The following is a 15,133-nucleotide window of genomic DNA, read 5'->3' as shown; positions in this document are numbered from 1 at the left end:
ACGTTCCATGCTGACAATGGTCCATCTTTTTCGGGGCGAGCCTTGAAAAGGGCATTAGCGGCGTGGGGGAACAGAGATGCATTTCTCCCACCCGTTCTTGCCGAAATCGAATGGAATTGTGGAGAGGGCAAACTAGTCTATAAAAATGGCCTTGACCAAAAGCATTCTGTCATTGGGAGGGAACTGGCTAGACCATGTACCATTAGTGATCAGGAGTGTGAATAATTTACCACGCCAGTCTCTATGCAATGGTAACACCCCATTTGAACTCTTGTTTGGGAGAAAGATGTACATGCCTGACGTGCATGCTCTTCCCAGCCCCATAGCCAGGAATGAGCAACTGCTGGCGACAACGCTGCTGAGGGAATCCCTCCAGGTGGAAGCTGTCCTGAAAACGCTCCCAAAGCAGGAGATTGGGTCCTGGAAAAGATCCATGACAAGACTCTGTTTGGCCTGTTTTACAGACCAGCAGTGCAAGTAATCGGAGTGAAGGGTTCCAGAACTGCCATCCTACCCGCAATACCACCTACGAGTGGTACTAGGCCAGTTTCTGTGGACCACCTAAAACCTGTGCCAGATGGTTTCCGCGATGTTCCCACAGAACCTCCCTCTTCCAAGTGAGGAGCACACGAAAGATGAAGAAATGGAGATCTGGCAAATGATGATGATAGGTGTACAAGATGGGGAAGAATATGCCACTCTTGATTACACGTCCACAATTCAGGAAAGTACTGCAAGTCTGTCAATTTGGAAACAGAAAGCCTTCCAAGTTGCTAAAGTGATGAAAGAATTATTTTGACAGACATCCTAAAATGGTGTTCTAAACTACTGGCAGTGTATTTCCTCCTCCTGTGGTTCAGCCTCATTTTATTCTTCATCTCGCTGACTTCTGGGCATTTTCTGAGCAAGGTTCCCACTCCACCTGTAAGCAGAGAAGTTGTTCTAAAGCCTTTAGGTTTTTCACACATGTTAGAGAAAAGAGAGCTCCCAGAACCAGGAATTGCTGTCTCAATACAAATGTTTCCTCTAACTATGGGTCACGTGTGGATGCCATCATTCAAGACCTATAATGGTCCAGCAACACAGCTACAAGTCCACACCTTTTCTGTGATTGATGAATCCAGACTTTTTGCACCCAGTAATCCAGTGTCTATAACATACAGAGAACTGTTAAGAACTAGGCTTCAGACATTTGCACAAAATGCATTATTTGATGTGTTTGATGATGTGGAGGACTTCCATGAAATGTGGCCCCATGTGTGTTATATGCGGTATTACAATGCCTTTTTACTTGTCAAACGTGAACCAATTTTGTGGCCTAAATACACATTCTGGGAACACTGTGCAGTGCCTTTCCAAACTGATAGTCCTGAATTCAAAGCAAAGTTCCCATATATTTCACTGAGACCATATCAAGCAGGGGATTACATGTTTGAAAATCAGTACAAATTCCCTCCTGAGCCACATGATGCACACCATATGTATGTTGCAGATTCAGTCATTTTTGACAGAGAATACGTTGCAAACATGACTGAACAAATATGGCGGGGAACTGTCCCTCTATGGTCTACTTGGGGTCAACATATATGGCAAATTAAAGGGGTTCACATGTTAGATGTGGCTTGTAGATTCCCGCATTTAATGTAGTTCTAAATTATACACAGTTCCAAACCACTTGCAGCAATAGGACCCTGAGTTTCTACACTGAATGGGAGAAAACAGAAGGTGAGTTCTGGAGTGCGTCCTATAGAGAAGCAAAAGAACGCAGTGGCACCAAGCATATTACTGATGCATCAGGGGGGCCTGTGTTATGGGGGATTCAAGCAAAAGAATGCAAATAAAAAAAAAAAGCAGGACTCAGTGTGGGCCCATATAGGGCTTGGAACTCCCATAACACCTCCCTGACACAAGCTATAACAATAGGTAAGCTCTGCCAAGGAATGCTTTCACAATATCACCTGAGTGAGGTAATACAATCTCTGGATAACCTCATAAAAGAAGAGAATTGAACAGCTATCATGCAGTCAGCATCCATAACAGGAAAAACGTACACTTGGTCACAAGCAATAATGCAAATCCTGCAAACTGAAAGTGAGGCAGAACAGCGAGCAGGGTGAATTTGCAGAAATGTCACCCAGGCACGGTGTAAGGGTACAGGGTACCTCACCTGGGCGACAGGTGCAGACAGGGACTGTGGGCCTTAAGCTTGGGCCTTCAGTTCGGGCCGGCTTCATAAATTGCTTCCTCTAGCCTGCCCAGCAGCCCTTTTTCTAGACGATTTTTGAAATGTGCAATAGCCATCTATTTGCTAGTAGATCGTATCCACTAGTATTACAAGTAAAATGCCTATGACCGCGTGTGCCCCTGACTAGAATGGTAATTATTTATGGTTAGTCGAATTGAATGCTTCACTGGCAAAAAAACAATAACCAATCCCATTCTTAAAGTTCCTTTTTGTCATGTGTAGTAAGGTTTCCTTTAACCACAGACCTGCCATATTGGGTAGAGGTCTTTTTCATGGCCCAGCTTAACTCAGTGGCTTCTTGTCTGATAGAATTTTCAGAATATATCATGTTCAGGTCGTACCCCATTTTGTTGGACGTGTGTGATAGAATTACATCTAGTGTCTCCCTTGTGTGGCAATGTACCAACGTTGGGGTTGTCAAAGCGTGCTCATCAAATTCCTCACTAATCTCCGACCTCTGATTATTAGCAATCTGTTAGTAGTGAATAGCATAGGTTTAACAGAAAGTTTATCCACAACAGAGAGCTTGGGGCAATTTAATTCCTCTTGCTGACCGACCTCGGTAATGTGCTTATCCGTCTCTGACCCATCAAGGCCAAAGCAATCAGCTATTTTAACTTTGGGATCCACTAACTCCATATCCTGCTGCCCGTGTAATTTCACAACATCCTCAATCATCAACTTCGTAACAAACATTGCGTGGGACATAAGGGTCCCACTACTCCCCGTCTGGGCTGTTTTTTACATCGAAGATTATAGCAGCCTTTCTGTTTTTGTGCTTTCCGGACATTTAGATGATTATACGATAAAAGTAATTTATTGCCCCACTTACCGAATTTAGAAGTGCTTGATTATTCCGTTTTGTGAGGTCCACACAGCAACTGTAGCACTGTAGACTGTGTTACACTTGTTAAAGCACTTGCCAAACAGTAATATGAGCTTTCAGGTCCTTGAAGCTTTTCAATGAAGTTTGCCAAAGTATACATTTTCGTCCAGTCCTTATATGTTGGGACCCATAAGCCTAATAAATCACCACATGTACACTATTTTCAAATGTTGAAACTGGTACTAATGATATGATGCTGATAGAAGTGCATCATAATCAAGTTGATTTTGTTGAAAGGTGCCAGGTATAAAATGACCTACTTCATATTAATCACCTCTGCAGGAATTATCTGCATCCATGTGTTATGGTTAATATTGATACAGAAAAAGCTTTTGATTAAAAATCTATTTGTCTAAATTCAACTTTGGCATTCAGTTATATTTTACAGGGCCTTCTGCCATCGCTACACTATTTCCATCAATTAACTGATCTTAGAAGATGGAATTCGTTTACAGAGAGGTACTTGCCAGGGCTGTCCACATGCCCATATATCTATACAGTCTCGCTGTATAGATATACAGAATTACCAGTTCGCAAACATGTATATTACTGTAGTTAAGTACAAAGGTACTGTTCACCGGCAGGACCTTAATAGTTCTACTTTTGTTTTGGCGGCTACATCTGCATCAGTGTTGTTTAGATTGTTGGAGGAGTTTGGGGCTGTTTTTTCATAGCTAAAATGAATGAAACTGAAGCCTTACTGCAACCTCTTCCTTTTAATGGAGATTTGTTTGGGGATCCATCCATCAAATGGGCTGTGTTGACTTGATGTAATTTGGAATAAAGTTGATGTACCGCCAGACCTGAAAAATGGAACTAGCCATTGATTGGTCAGATATAACTGACTGTTGGTGAGTAATAAATGGTCTGCAGGTGGAGTATTGAGGGGGGCCAGTTACCTTTAATGCTTTGCTACTAGGTTATGACTTCCTCCCATTGGGATTAAACAGGCAAATATTAACTTGGTTATCGAAAAATGTTCTTTGGACTGCAAAAGATAGAGTAAACGGCAAAGATATGATTCAACATTCCCCAATTCTTTCCTGGATGAGATAATCTGAGTTCATCAAGGCATCAATAGTATTGTCGCAATCATTGTGTTCAATAATTTTCTTTGCTTTTATTTGGATTCATTAATAAATTTTCTATGAAATATCCAATTTAGACAAGCAATCCTGATAGAGTTCATAGATGTATCCTTTTTTCGTGTTACCTTCAAAAACCTCTTTACTTATTAAGGAATACAGATTTCCAAAACAATTTCCTAGAGCAGGATAATGTACGCCATTCTACTTGTCTCTGAAGAGATTGCAGTCATAATTAATATCTAATTCCACTCATAGGAACACATTTCGGAAGGAAATAGAAAACCAAACACCACAATAAAGCTTACAGAGTACTTAATTTAGACTAAATCCATTCAGGAAAAATTTCCAAACCATAGCTAAGCCTAGACAAAACCTTTTGCCATGTAAAATCTGCGTGTTGGTATAACAGAAAATGTACCATATTTCACATCAACGTTTTCCAATTGTGTGGCTAAAATCAAGGGTTTTCTCAGTCACATTCTTATAAAAGCACTTCTTGGGTTTGGTAATAATTGGGAAACCTAGACTTACCATTGGAATTTCGTTTGCAGTTTAGTTCTGCCAAGTGAACAAGATCAAAAAGGGGCACCCCTTCAGTTGGCTCATTGAGTTTTTCCTATTTAAGGACAACCCGCATGGTTGGTTGAGCATTTTTCCTAAAGTAACAAAAATGGAAAATGTAAATATAGTGTCATTTACAGAAGACACATATAAAAGATGCCTAGATATGCCTTCCGTTCTAGGCACTAGGGATGTAGCGGTATTACGGTATACCGTTAAAGATACCGTGAACCAATTGATTGAACAATAATAACCGTCACATTGTTTATACCGGTAAATGTGTTTTTCAATCTGATTTGGAAAAGCTGCAGTAAGAAAGTGCTGCGCAGTCTTGGTCTTGCACTGTTGGATGTGCCGTCTGCCAAGTAGTTTCAGTTTGAGCAGTTTTTAATGCCATTCCATAAACCACACCTGCCTGACACAAAATCAATATGTTAGCAATAGGAAGAATAAATAAAGTGCCAAGAAGGAAAAGGGTTTGCTTTTTTTTTATTTACATTTTTTTTAAAGCGCTCACACAGCCCGCGGGCATCGAGGCGCTGTTAAAGAAATTGTTTTTGTTTATTTAGTTGCGTAATTGTTTTTGTCTTAGTTGCGTATTTATACCGTGCTTAAACACACATAGGTTTCTAAGCGCGGACCCGGGGATCGAACCTGTGTTGCTTTGTGTCGTCTTGCTTCCAAGGCTCGCACGTTGCCGCTGAGCTATCCTCCCGGGACTTTGGGTTGGCGGCTTTGGGGTTTATATATTTATAATGGATAATGTTTTCTAAACATATGACAATGGGTGATTTCCCTGGTTCTATCATTGAATTTACATATAATAAGTCACACTGCGAAATTTACTCATTTCTGTGGGTATTCCCTGCTGCCATACCAAAGGGTAACATGTCCGTGATTACTGAACACCTTTTGGCCCGGAAGTAAACTAAAGGCTGTAACGTAAAGAGAGAGTGCGTGTGCATGTGTGTGTGTGTGTGTGTGTAGGCGCACAAGCGTATACTACCATCAGACTCCATTGATCTGTGGCAAGCAGGTTATCAAGATGGCAACATGTTCTTCTTCACCAGTAGCCAGTGGGGGAGCTAAAAGCCTAAATGACCACTTAAGAAAGTCTATTCAGTTTGCTTTGCCAGTCGCAGCAGGGCTCCCCCCCCCCCCATCTCCTCTCCACACGTGTGTTTGTGTTTGTTGGAAGCAAGGGTGGAATTTCAGTGGAAAGTATGTTGAAAAGCCCAATTCTCACCCTGGGTGCCTGGTTTTGTTTGTGATGATAAATCTGACAATTTATGACCTTTTTAGAAAATATATTTGTTAAGATTATTTAACTCCACCTGCTATACCGCGATAACCATGATATACCGTCATTTGGCAAGAAGGTTATTGTACCGTCGTAAAACTAATACCGTGACACCCATACTAGGCACTCCAGTCGGTGGACCGGGTCCTCCTCCACCGGCAATTATAAATGACATTGACCTTCTTACACAAAAAACTAAAACCATTATTAGAACCCAGTCTCATGGGCAGCTCATGATTGAGTATTTGAAAGCTGGGGTTATCCCCGAAGGCCTACAGATCAAAAACATAACTCAAGTTTTCCTCGATTAAACCAAAATTCATGAAAGAATTCAGTGGTGTAGGCAACAAATGTTCCCGCGACTGGGTAATCCTTATTATTGAAACAGCTGAGGAAGAAGGAAAAAATCAACAAAAAGACCTTGACACATTAGAGAAAAAAATCAAAGAGGAGTCAGTTATCCTGGATATAGAATCTGCATTGGAAAAAATGAGATGTCCAAATTTAAAACCTTTAAATTCGACAAAAATTGGAAACTAAAGAAAGATATTGCCAATTACAAATAGGAAATCACGTATCCATACCTAGTTCCCGCTTTTTACCAACAATAAAACACCAAACAAACAAACTGGAAAGGGCAATCGTATACGAAATCTCAAAAAAAATAGAAAGCTCGTCACTTTTTCGAACTCTTCCAACAGCAGTGACTGACACCACCTCTAATGCACCTAGCGCTAGCGGGTCAGCTACACCTCAACGAGGAAATTTTTTCAACGGCGAGGGAATTGCAGCAAAAACAGACAATGGTGGAACCATGCAATGCGTACACGGCAATGGATTCCACCCCAAACCTGGTAAACCTAATATTCAACATAAGTACACATATGTTGACACCAGCTGAGTCACTCGTTCTCTCCAAGGGGCTATCTTTTGTCCCGGTAGAAAAGGCGAATGCCTTTCAAACTGAAATGGAAATGAGAGATTTTTTTCCGAATCAGACTAAAATACTTCTTCCATGACAAAGACGAAACTAAAAGAACAGATGACAACCTATCGGGCAAAACGCCTGTGTCCACCTTTACACCATTACAATCTATGGTGTCTCCAGAGATCCTGGCCTTCGAAAACAAAATTCTGAGACATGAAATTCCTTTGTGCCAACAAAAACAGACTTAGGATAATCTCTAAATCAGAACGGCTATCTCTAAAGAATCTAGAGGAAAATCCTCTCTTTGTGATAAAACCGGCCGATAAAGGCGGTGGAATCGTGCTCTGGGGCCAATCTGTGCAAAATAGAAGTAGAGAAACAACTCCCCGATAGTCAGGTGTACAAAAAATCCCTATAGACCCAACTAGTAAAATCATGGAGGAAATGTGTAGTCTGATGACTCATGCCGCAGAAGAAGGTTGGATCAACGATGATGAGAAAATGTTCCTGGTTAATAAACAACCAGTTACCCCGGCCTTCTACTGCCTTCCCAAGATGCATAAAAATCAAACGAAACCCCCGGGACATCCAATAGTGTCAGCCATTGGCTCGCTATTAGAACCATTGTCAGTGTATGCAGATGTTTTCCTGAGACCTTTTGTGCGTAACGTGAAATCTTTTGTGCAAGACTCTACGTCTATGATAAGAATTTTAGATACTTTAACCATAGACAGTGAAGACCTTTTTGTCACGCTGGATATTGTATCTTTATACACCAATATTCCGCCAGTCAAATGTACCACTGTGATGCTTAAATTTTTAGAAGCACGTGAGGACAAACGCCCTCCTTCTGCCTTTAATGCAGAGTGCATCTACCTGGCACTTAGAAAAAATGTCTTCATACACGACAGTGTGTTCTACCAACAACTACATGGCACGAGTATGGGGGCGATCTTTGCCCCTGACTTGGCCAACCTCTATATAGACCATTTTGAAAACGTCATATATCACCAACCCGTACTTGGCGAACATCCGGGCATGGTACCATTACATTGACGATATTTGTATGATCTGGCGAGGCAGCAGAGAAGACCTACATTCTTTCAACATCTGGCTTAATTCACTGGAAGCCTCAATTAATTTCACCTGTGATGCTAATAAAGAACAAATCACATTTCTCGATCTTGTCATCTATCAAACTCCAAACAACACTATTGGGACCAGTCTGAACAAAAAGCCCACCCAAAGAAGCACCCTTTGCAATTCAAATGCTTTCATCCTTAAGAATCGAGAGAACTTAACCATTTGGTCAGTTCCTCCGCATTAGACGTAACTGTTCCAAAAAATCTGATTTCAAACAACACAGTGAGGTACTAAAACAAAATCTAAAAGCAAGAGCTTATCCCTCTCGTGTCATAAGTAGGTCCTACAAAAGAGCGGCAAATGTGCCTAGGACTGAATGCCTCGCTAAACAAACTAAAACCATGTTAGATAAAATCACATGTGTATCTTCATTCACTCCCATTAGTAATGATTTGAGAAAATCTATATTAAAGAACTGGAACATGATTAATACGGAAGTTTTCAAGATCCTCCCTCCACGTTTTGCCTTTAAACATCTGCCAAATTTCAGGGACAAATTAGTCCATATGTAGCCACTTAAAAAGTCGAATGACTCCATACAGTTGACACTGTGGCATCTCCCTCCAGTCACAGGACACTTTAATGCAGTAACTGCAGTATGTGCAAATTCACAAAAAACCTGAAATACATTGACCCCAAAGACAAAAAGTGGCAGCTAAAATCGTTCACCAATTGTGCCACTAAATGGGTAATATACTGCATTAAATGTCCATGTGGGCTGATTTATATCGGTAAGACCAAGAGACCCATTCGCACCCATATAGGAGAACATCGATGCTGCATTAAAAATGGGACTACAGATAAACACCTAGTGGAACATTATAAACAAGCCAAACATTCATATGAGATTTTCCCCCGTGGCGGAGATAGAGACTTGAGACTCCGTAAATTGGAACAAAAATTGATTTATAACTTGGATTCTGTTAAGCATGGCCGGAATCTTTACATTGAGTGGAACTTGTTTCTGCGTAAATGAGCATTCTGTGCAGTTTACAGATCATCCTTAGACATTTTTCTCGCACATTTTCTCTCGTGCATTTTCAAATGGGAGAAAAGTTTCGTAGTAGTTTGTGGCTAGCTGATCAAGCATATATGGTTTGTTTGTTTATTTGGTATAGCGCAGAACCAAACCCGAAGGGGTAGCTGGGCGCAAACAGTACAAGATTACTTAAGAACTTAGTTACAGGAGAAATACAATTTATGCAGTTCGCAGTTAAATCAAGAAAAGTGCAGTTTATACAGTTCACGTTAGATCAAAGGTAAGTATAGAAGGAAAGCAGAAGGAAAAGAAGAAAAAATGCGGAACTACGGTTCAGTCTAGTTGATCGGATGTCATTCAGCTGGTTGCAGACGTCTAGTGTCTATGTGGGAGGGGAAGGTCAAGCTAAGTGTCATTGGCATGGATCCAAGTGAGGACTTTTCGCCTGAAACTAGAGTAAGGTTGGTCCATTCTGAGATCCAAAGGGAGTTTGTTCCAAGTTTTGCCTGTAATTTACACACCAGTAGGTGTAATGTTGTCTGCAGTAGCATCAATTACAAAAAACTGTATAGAACACATTCTATCATTATGCAGAATCGCGCCCTTGTTTTTTGTTAACTACATGTCCGTAACATGGCCGTGATAAGAGAATAGTATCACAAACATTGATGGGCTAGTCCTTTTTCTGACGTCAACACTTGGCCGTCAGGCTCTGTGAGTTATATCACATGACTATGTGGCGACTGATGGACCGTGCCGGCATTTATGCACCGTCTCTCGTTTGTGTGGCTTGAAGTACGAATCAGTGATGCAAGTAAGTTGCCTTTCCGTACGACTCGGACATCGGATCAAATCCCAGTCTCTGCACTCCGGTTAATAGTAATGTCCTTGCATACTTTCCTTTCTCTTTTCTCGGACTGTTCCAGCTGTACCCAGTCCAATGAAGCACAAGAGCACGTCGTTGGGATTAGACACCCGCGGTTAAACAATACACTCGGTTTCATGACAACTGACTCGAATAACCAGGTAGGCACTTAATGCTGCTAAACATTTCGAGTTGGGGATCTTTAGCATAACTGTCTAATTGATATAACGGCCCATTGTGTTACAGCTTCATCATCAGAAGACACAGTCCGGTCCTGTTCGTATGCCAGAGATTATATATACACCTCTGGCTTTTTCTAAAAAGGTACGCACGTGTGGCTCTGTTTCTCTAACACTTGTTGGTGAAAAAATGACACAGCAAATGTTGTAGTGTCCACCCCCCTCCCCCCTCCGGCGGGTGATACGTCATGTCTCAGTTTCAAACGCAAATAATAGGCGTGAATCACAATGCCTGGTCGGTAAAAATAAAAATGTTTTATATTGCAGATACGTTGTGATCAAATTGCAATAGTGTCTGTTAACACTACATCACAGACCTGAAAAGCCTTGCTTAATGTGTCCTGAGGAAAGCCTTATATTAATGAGATAACCTTTTATGAACAACTGCAAAAGACCTATATGTGCAGTCAATAATAAGGCTGGAAACAGAGTAACTTCTGACACAATCAATATGGGGATTCACTCAAACTTAGATATAAATTGCATTGTTTGAAGTCACCCATTAGCTACTAACATCACCTTAGCTGTAGTGTATTTTGTGATACACTAGTAGAATTCAAAGGCAATTATTGTTATACAACCAGCTTGTGGTGTTTAGAAATTGTGTTAAACAGTTATGTTTTATGTTGTTTCTATGTTTAATTGTGACCATCGGGTCAAAATAACTGTTTTATGATGTATTCTGAAATAAACTGTGATATATTTTTGTAAATCCGACCATGTCATCTTTTTACACATGTTAAAAAAGATGTGCGTTTAAATTGATTTGGGCTTAGACCTATTTCCCCTGCCTCCAGTGTGCACTTCGTTAGGTAGATCGTTGGGTTGACCCCTGTGTGTCTTATGTTACGTAGTCCTCTCCCCACGAGCCCCTAAACAAAAAAAGCAGACTCCCCTTCAGTTGGCTCATTGAGTTTTTCCTGCAAAGTGGTGCAGACTACCAAGTGGGCCAGAGTGGACCTGCGATGAAATAAGCTTGTAAAAAAAACAAGATGGCTAGCAGGGCAGAGCACTTGGCATGCTGAGGCACATGTGGACAGTGGTGCACCAGTGGGCCACATTGGCTCAAAAACAACCTAAACGTATTGTCTTGCCCTGTAGCTGGCAAGTGTGTAGGCAAAATGTCAGCTGAAGAATGTAGTGCATGAATGATGGAGGTATTTCAACGTGTCATTGACTGCCAGTTCTTGTCCGAAAAATCCACTTCTGTTCTTGTCTGAGCTGATCGTGCCCACTATCTGTGCAGCCCCACTGGATCTCTCTTTTTCTTAATCTCCTCGCCTGTCTGCGGCGTGGGCCACCAGGGCAGTGCGCTGTTTACTCAGTTTGTTGATGCTTCTAATGGGAGCAACTGCTGCGGCTCGGCGTGTCAACACACACACACACACACACGCGCGCAAACGCGCACGCACGCACGCACGCACACACGCACACACGCACACACGCACACGCGCGCCACTCCCGCCGGCACAATGTGCTTCGTGTTTCTCATTTTTGGATGACTATTTGGGAGTCTGGTAGGAGAGGGCTGTGCCACGCGGGAGCTGGCTGCACTACTGCAAGGCAGGACTAAGCTTTGGAGCGGGCCAGGACCTTCACCGGGTTGCCGCGCTCTCTGGTAGGATGAGAACAGCTGTGTGTCGTGGGGCACCCTGGTTGTCCCCTTATATATTCTCTGCCTTGTTTCCTGCCAGCGCTTCCCTTGGTTGTGGGCGGTCTCACTCACTGGATCTGTTCATTCCACGAGGGTGCAACAGCTTTCTCAACCTACTCCGCCTCACTGCTTCAGTTATTAGGTTTGCAGGTCCCTGGCGCTGGGGATGCACCAGCTGCAGCCTCTCCTGGGCATGGCTCACTTTTTCCAACGGGAGGCAGCTCTTCCTCCCTTTGGGCCGTTCCCTGCCTCAGATCTGGTTCGTAACGTTCTTTCGGTGCAGATATCTTCGGTTTTATGTAGCGGTGAGGGCTCTGTCGGGCCAATGACTCACGGCCCTGTACCCTCTCCAAATTTCCCCTCAAACTTGCTTTTTCAGGCACGCAAGAGGTTCTATCCGCAACAGGATTGTAGATGGGGCCGGAGCTTCACATTCAAACGGCCATTTCGATCAACATCGCCCCCTCATTTTAATATGGCTATTGAGTGTCCCTATAAAGTTAGATGTCCAGTAAAGTGAGTTTTATCCTGGGCATAATTGCCCATCGCTCACATATCCATCCAGTATCTTAACATACTGGGGGAATACCAGCAACTTACGAGCCTTGCATACAGGTGGTCCAACTTGTTCCTACTCCCCTCCCCCCCCCTTCACTGACCGCATGCTTCTTTGAAACTGACCCTAATTGCAAGAGCTTATCACACCCCGCTTTCTCTGAAAGAAATCAAGCTAAATGTGGGAGTTGATGTGTTTAAATATTGCGATCTTCTGTACTGCTTCCTTTTGTGCCTGGCTGATTCGGGATCTGCAAGGATCTCTAGGACACACATGATAAAACTATCTATCCCATACTCTGCATGGCATGATTCCATTAAAGGCCTATCTCAGCCTACACAGCAATGCACAATGGCTTGGTAACCTGCAGCTAACTGTTGCACAGCATGGATCTAAGCACTGACCCCAAACCGCTAATTGGTGCATTGTCCAGGGCGAACAGCTAAGTCTGAATGTACTATCCCAACTAACGCACACCAAACTCTACGCTTGCACCCTCCACCTGCCCCCAGATATGTAGCATCACACAACTGGAGCACCCACCAAATTCCCCAATTGTGCCATCCAACCATACCCCACACAAAGGGTCTGCAACCTTTTGGCTCACGATGTTTTGGACTACAACCGGCATCAGCCCTAGTAAGCATATTCAATGCTGGGGGTGGTGACCTTTGTGGTCCAAAACATTTGAAGAGCTATAGATTGTGAACCCCTGACCTATGCTTTGGTTTGCTTGTACAGATGCTCTAATATAAATATTCACTTTGCTCACACTCATCCAATGAAAACGTTGTTTACTTGCAGGACGCAAAGCACCAGGGGACTGTGCAAATTGCAAAAGTCGTGCTACAAAATAACATTAGACCTGAGAGAGGCAAAATTCTGTCCCTCTATCATTCCTAAGTAGGCGTATTCCCTGTACTTAAGTTAATTGTGGTTTCCTTCTTATCTGTAGCTAGCTGAACTGAAGCAAGAGTGTGTGACCCGTGGCTTGGAGACAAAAGGGAACAAACAGGATCTCATCAACCGTTTGCACACTTACTTCGAAGAGCATGGTAAGTCCCTGCGCTGCAAGTGCATGTTTTCATTACCTGAATGTTAAAAGCAGGATTCGTCTGTAGCTTATTGCTGTGTTGATGAATGTGAAACTGTTCATTCTTGTTATGTAGCACATGAAAGATTTTTTTTTTGTTATCTTTTTCTTTTCTTTCTCAATGAATTCTTTCCACGTTTTAGGAAGAGCGCCAACAACTTGGGTTGCTAAATGTAACAGCTTCTGTTTTTCGGGAGATGGGAGTCTCCTTTCCCCTTGGCTCTTTAACATCTGCCTTGCTCTGCTTGCATGCCTCATCTCCTCCTTTTCCTCCAAATTCCAGTGTTAAGCAGACAACACAAAGCTTACTGCTGACCCTCTTGCACCCTCCTCCATCCCCGACTGCCTATCTGCCATCCAGTCCTGGTGCACCTCCAACGATCTCTGCTCAACGCCTGTAAAACCGAGATCCTTCACTTCGGGACCCTTGCTTCCTCCTTCCCTTCACTCTGGCATTCCTCCTGGGGCTCTCCCCCTGCTCCTTCTTCTGAAGCCAAAAACCTCCCTCACACTCTGAACGTTGCCAGGAAGTCCCACGTTCAGCTTTTCCTTCTCAAAGGAATTCTCCCTTTTCTCACTTACACCCAGAGGCTCAATGTTACCTGAGCCCTAGTTCTCTCTAGGCCTGTCTATTGCAATAGTCTCCTCCTGAAACTACCTTCTTCCACTCTGCGACCCCCCCCCCCCCCCTCTGGCTAATCCAGAATACGGCAGCAAGACTTATCCTTGGCCTTCAGCCAGGGACTGCATCTCTCCTGCCCTAAAAAGTCTTCACTGGCTCCCGGTTGCTGCATGGAGATGGAAGGTGCTATGATGGAGAAAGAGCCGCCTAGACTCGGGAACTTGAAAGGTGGTTGGGACTACCAGAGGTGTGCTGAACTTGATCCGAGGGATCGGTTTAGGAGGTAGCGTGTAAGTTTGCTTTGGAGGATTTCTGGGACTTTCATGTGGAGGGCACGGTGGGAAATGCACATGGCTTTAAAAGTGGCCCTTCGGCTGATGGGCAGCCAGTGGAGCACTCTGAGTGCAGGGGAGTTGTGATTTCTAGGGGAGAGTGCAAGAAGGAGACTCGCTATAGAGTTTTGTATCTGTTGGAGCTTTGAGTTGAAAGGCAGGGGTGCCTAGATGGAGTGAGTTGGATTAGTCTAGCGAAAGAGGATGATGGCCATGATTGCAGAGATTCTGAGAGGGTAAGAGATGTGCAATGAGCTGCTTGAGAATGCGGGGATGGAAGTGGCAAGATCTGGAGATGGCATTAATGTGGAGCGAGAGGGTCAGGTTTGAGCTAATGGTGCATCCCAGGTTTTTTGCTGAGGAAGATGCAGAGAGTGGGGACCTAAGAAAGGCAGCCTTGGGGAAGGAAATATGTTTTACTGCCAATCAGTATTTTGGTTTTGCTTGGATTGAGGAGGCGGTGGTCATCCAGCGTTGTATGTCTGTGAGGCAGGAGGTAAGGTATGGCGGGGGGAGGTTGGTGAATTGGGAATCTTGAGAGTAATCTGTGTCTCGTCGGCGTAGTTGTAGCAAGTGAGATTGTGGGAGCAGATTAGAGTGGTGTAGGGGAAAGGTAGAGGTTGAAGAGGAGGGGGAGAAGGA

At 43.3% G+C, this 15,133-nt stretch overlaps 1 long non-coding RNA gene across 1 annotated transcript; it reads left to right on the top strand.

Moving 5' to 3' along the window:
• Positions 1–9,868: 9,868 nt before the first annotated feature.
• On the top strand, positions 9,869–10,322 carry LOC138582477 (uncharacterized). Its single transcript, XR_011305030.1, has 3 exons — positions 9,869–9,944; positions 10,057–10,156; positions 10,242–10,322. It is a non-coding gene; the product is annotated as an uncharacterized lncRNA (long non-coding RNA).
• Positions 10,323–15,133: the final 4,811 nt, after the last annotated feature.

The sequence above is a fragment of the Ambystoma mexicanum genome, chromosome 3q (genome assembly GCF_040938575.1).
Source record: "Ambystoma mexicanum isolate Mex_15411 chromosome 3q, UKY_AmexF1_1, whole genome shotgun sequence".
NCBI lineage: Eukaryota > Metazoa > Chordata > Amphibia > Caudata > Ambystomatidae > Ambystoma > Ambystoma mexicanum.
The sequence above is the reverse complement of the archived record's forward strand: the minus strand, read 5'-3'. Positions and strand labels throughout refer to the sequence as shown.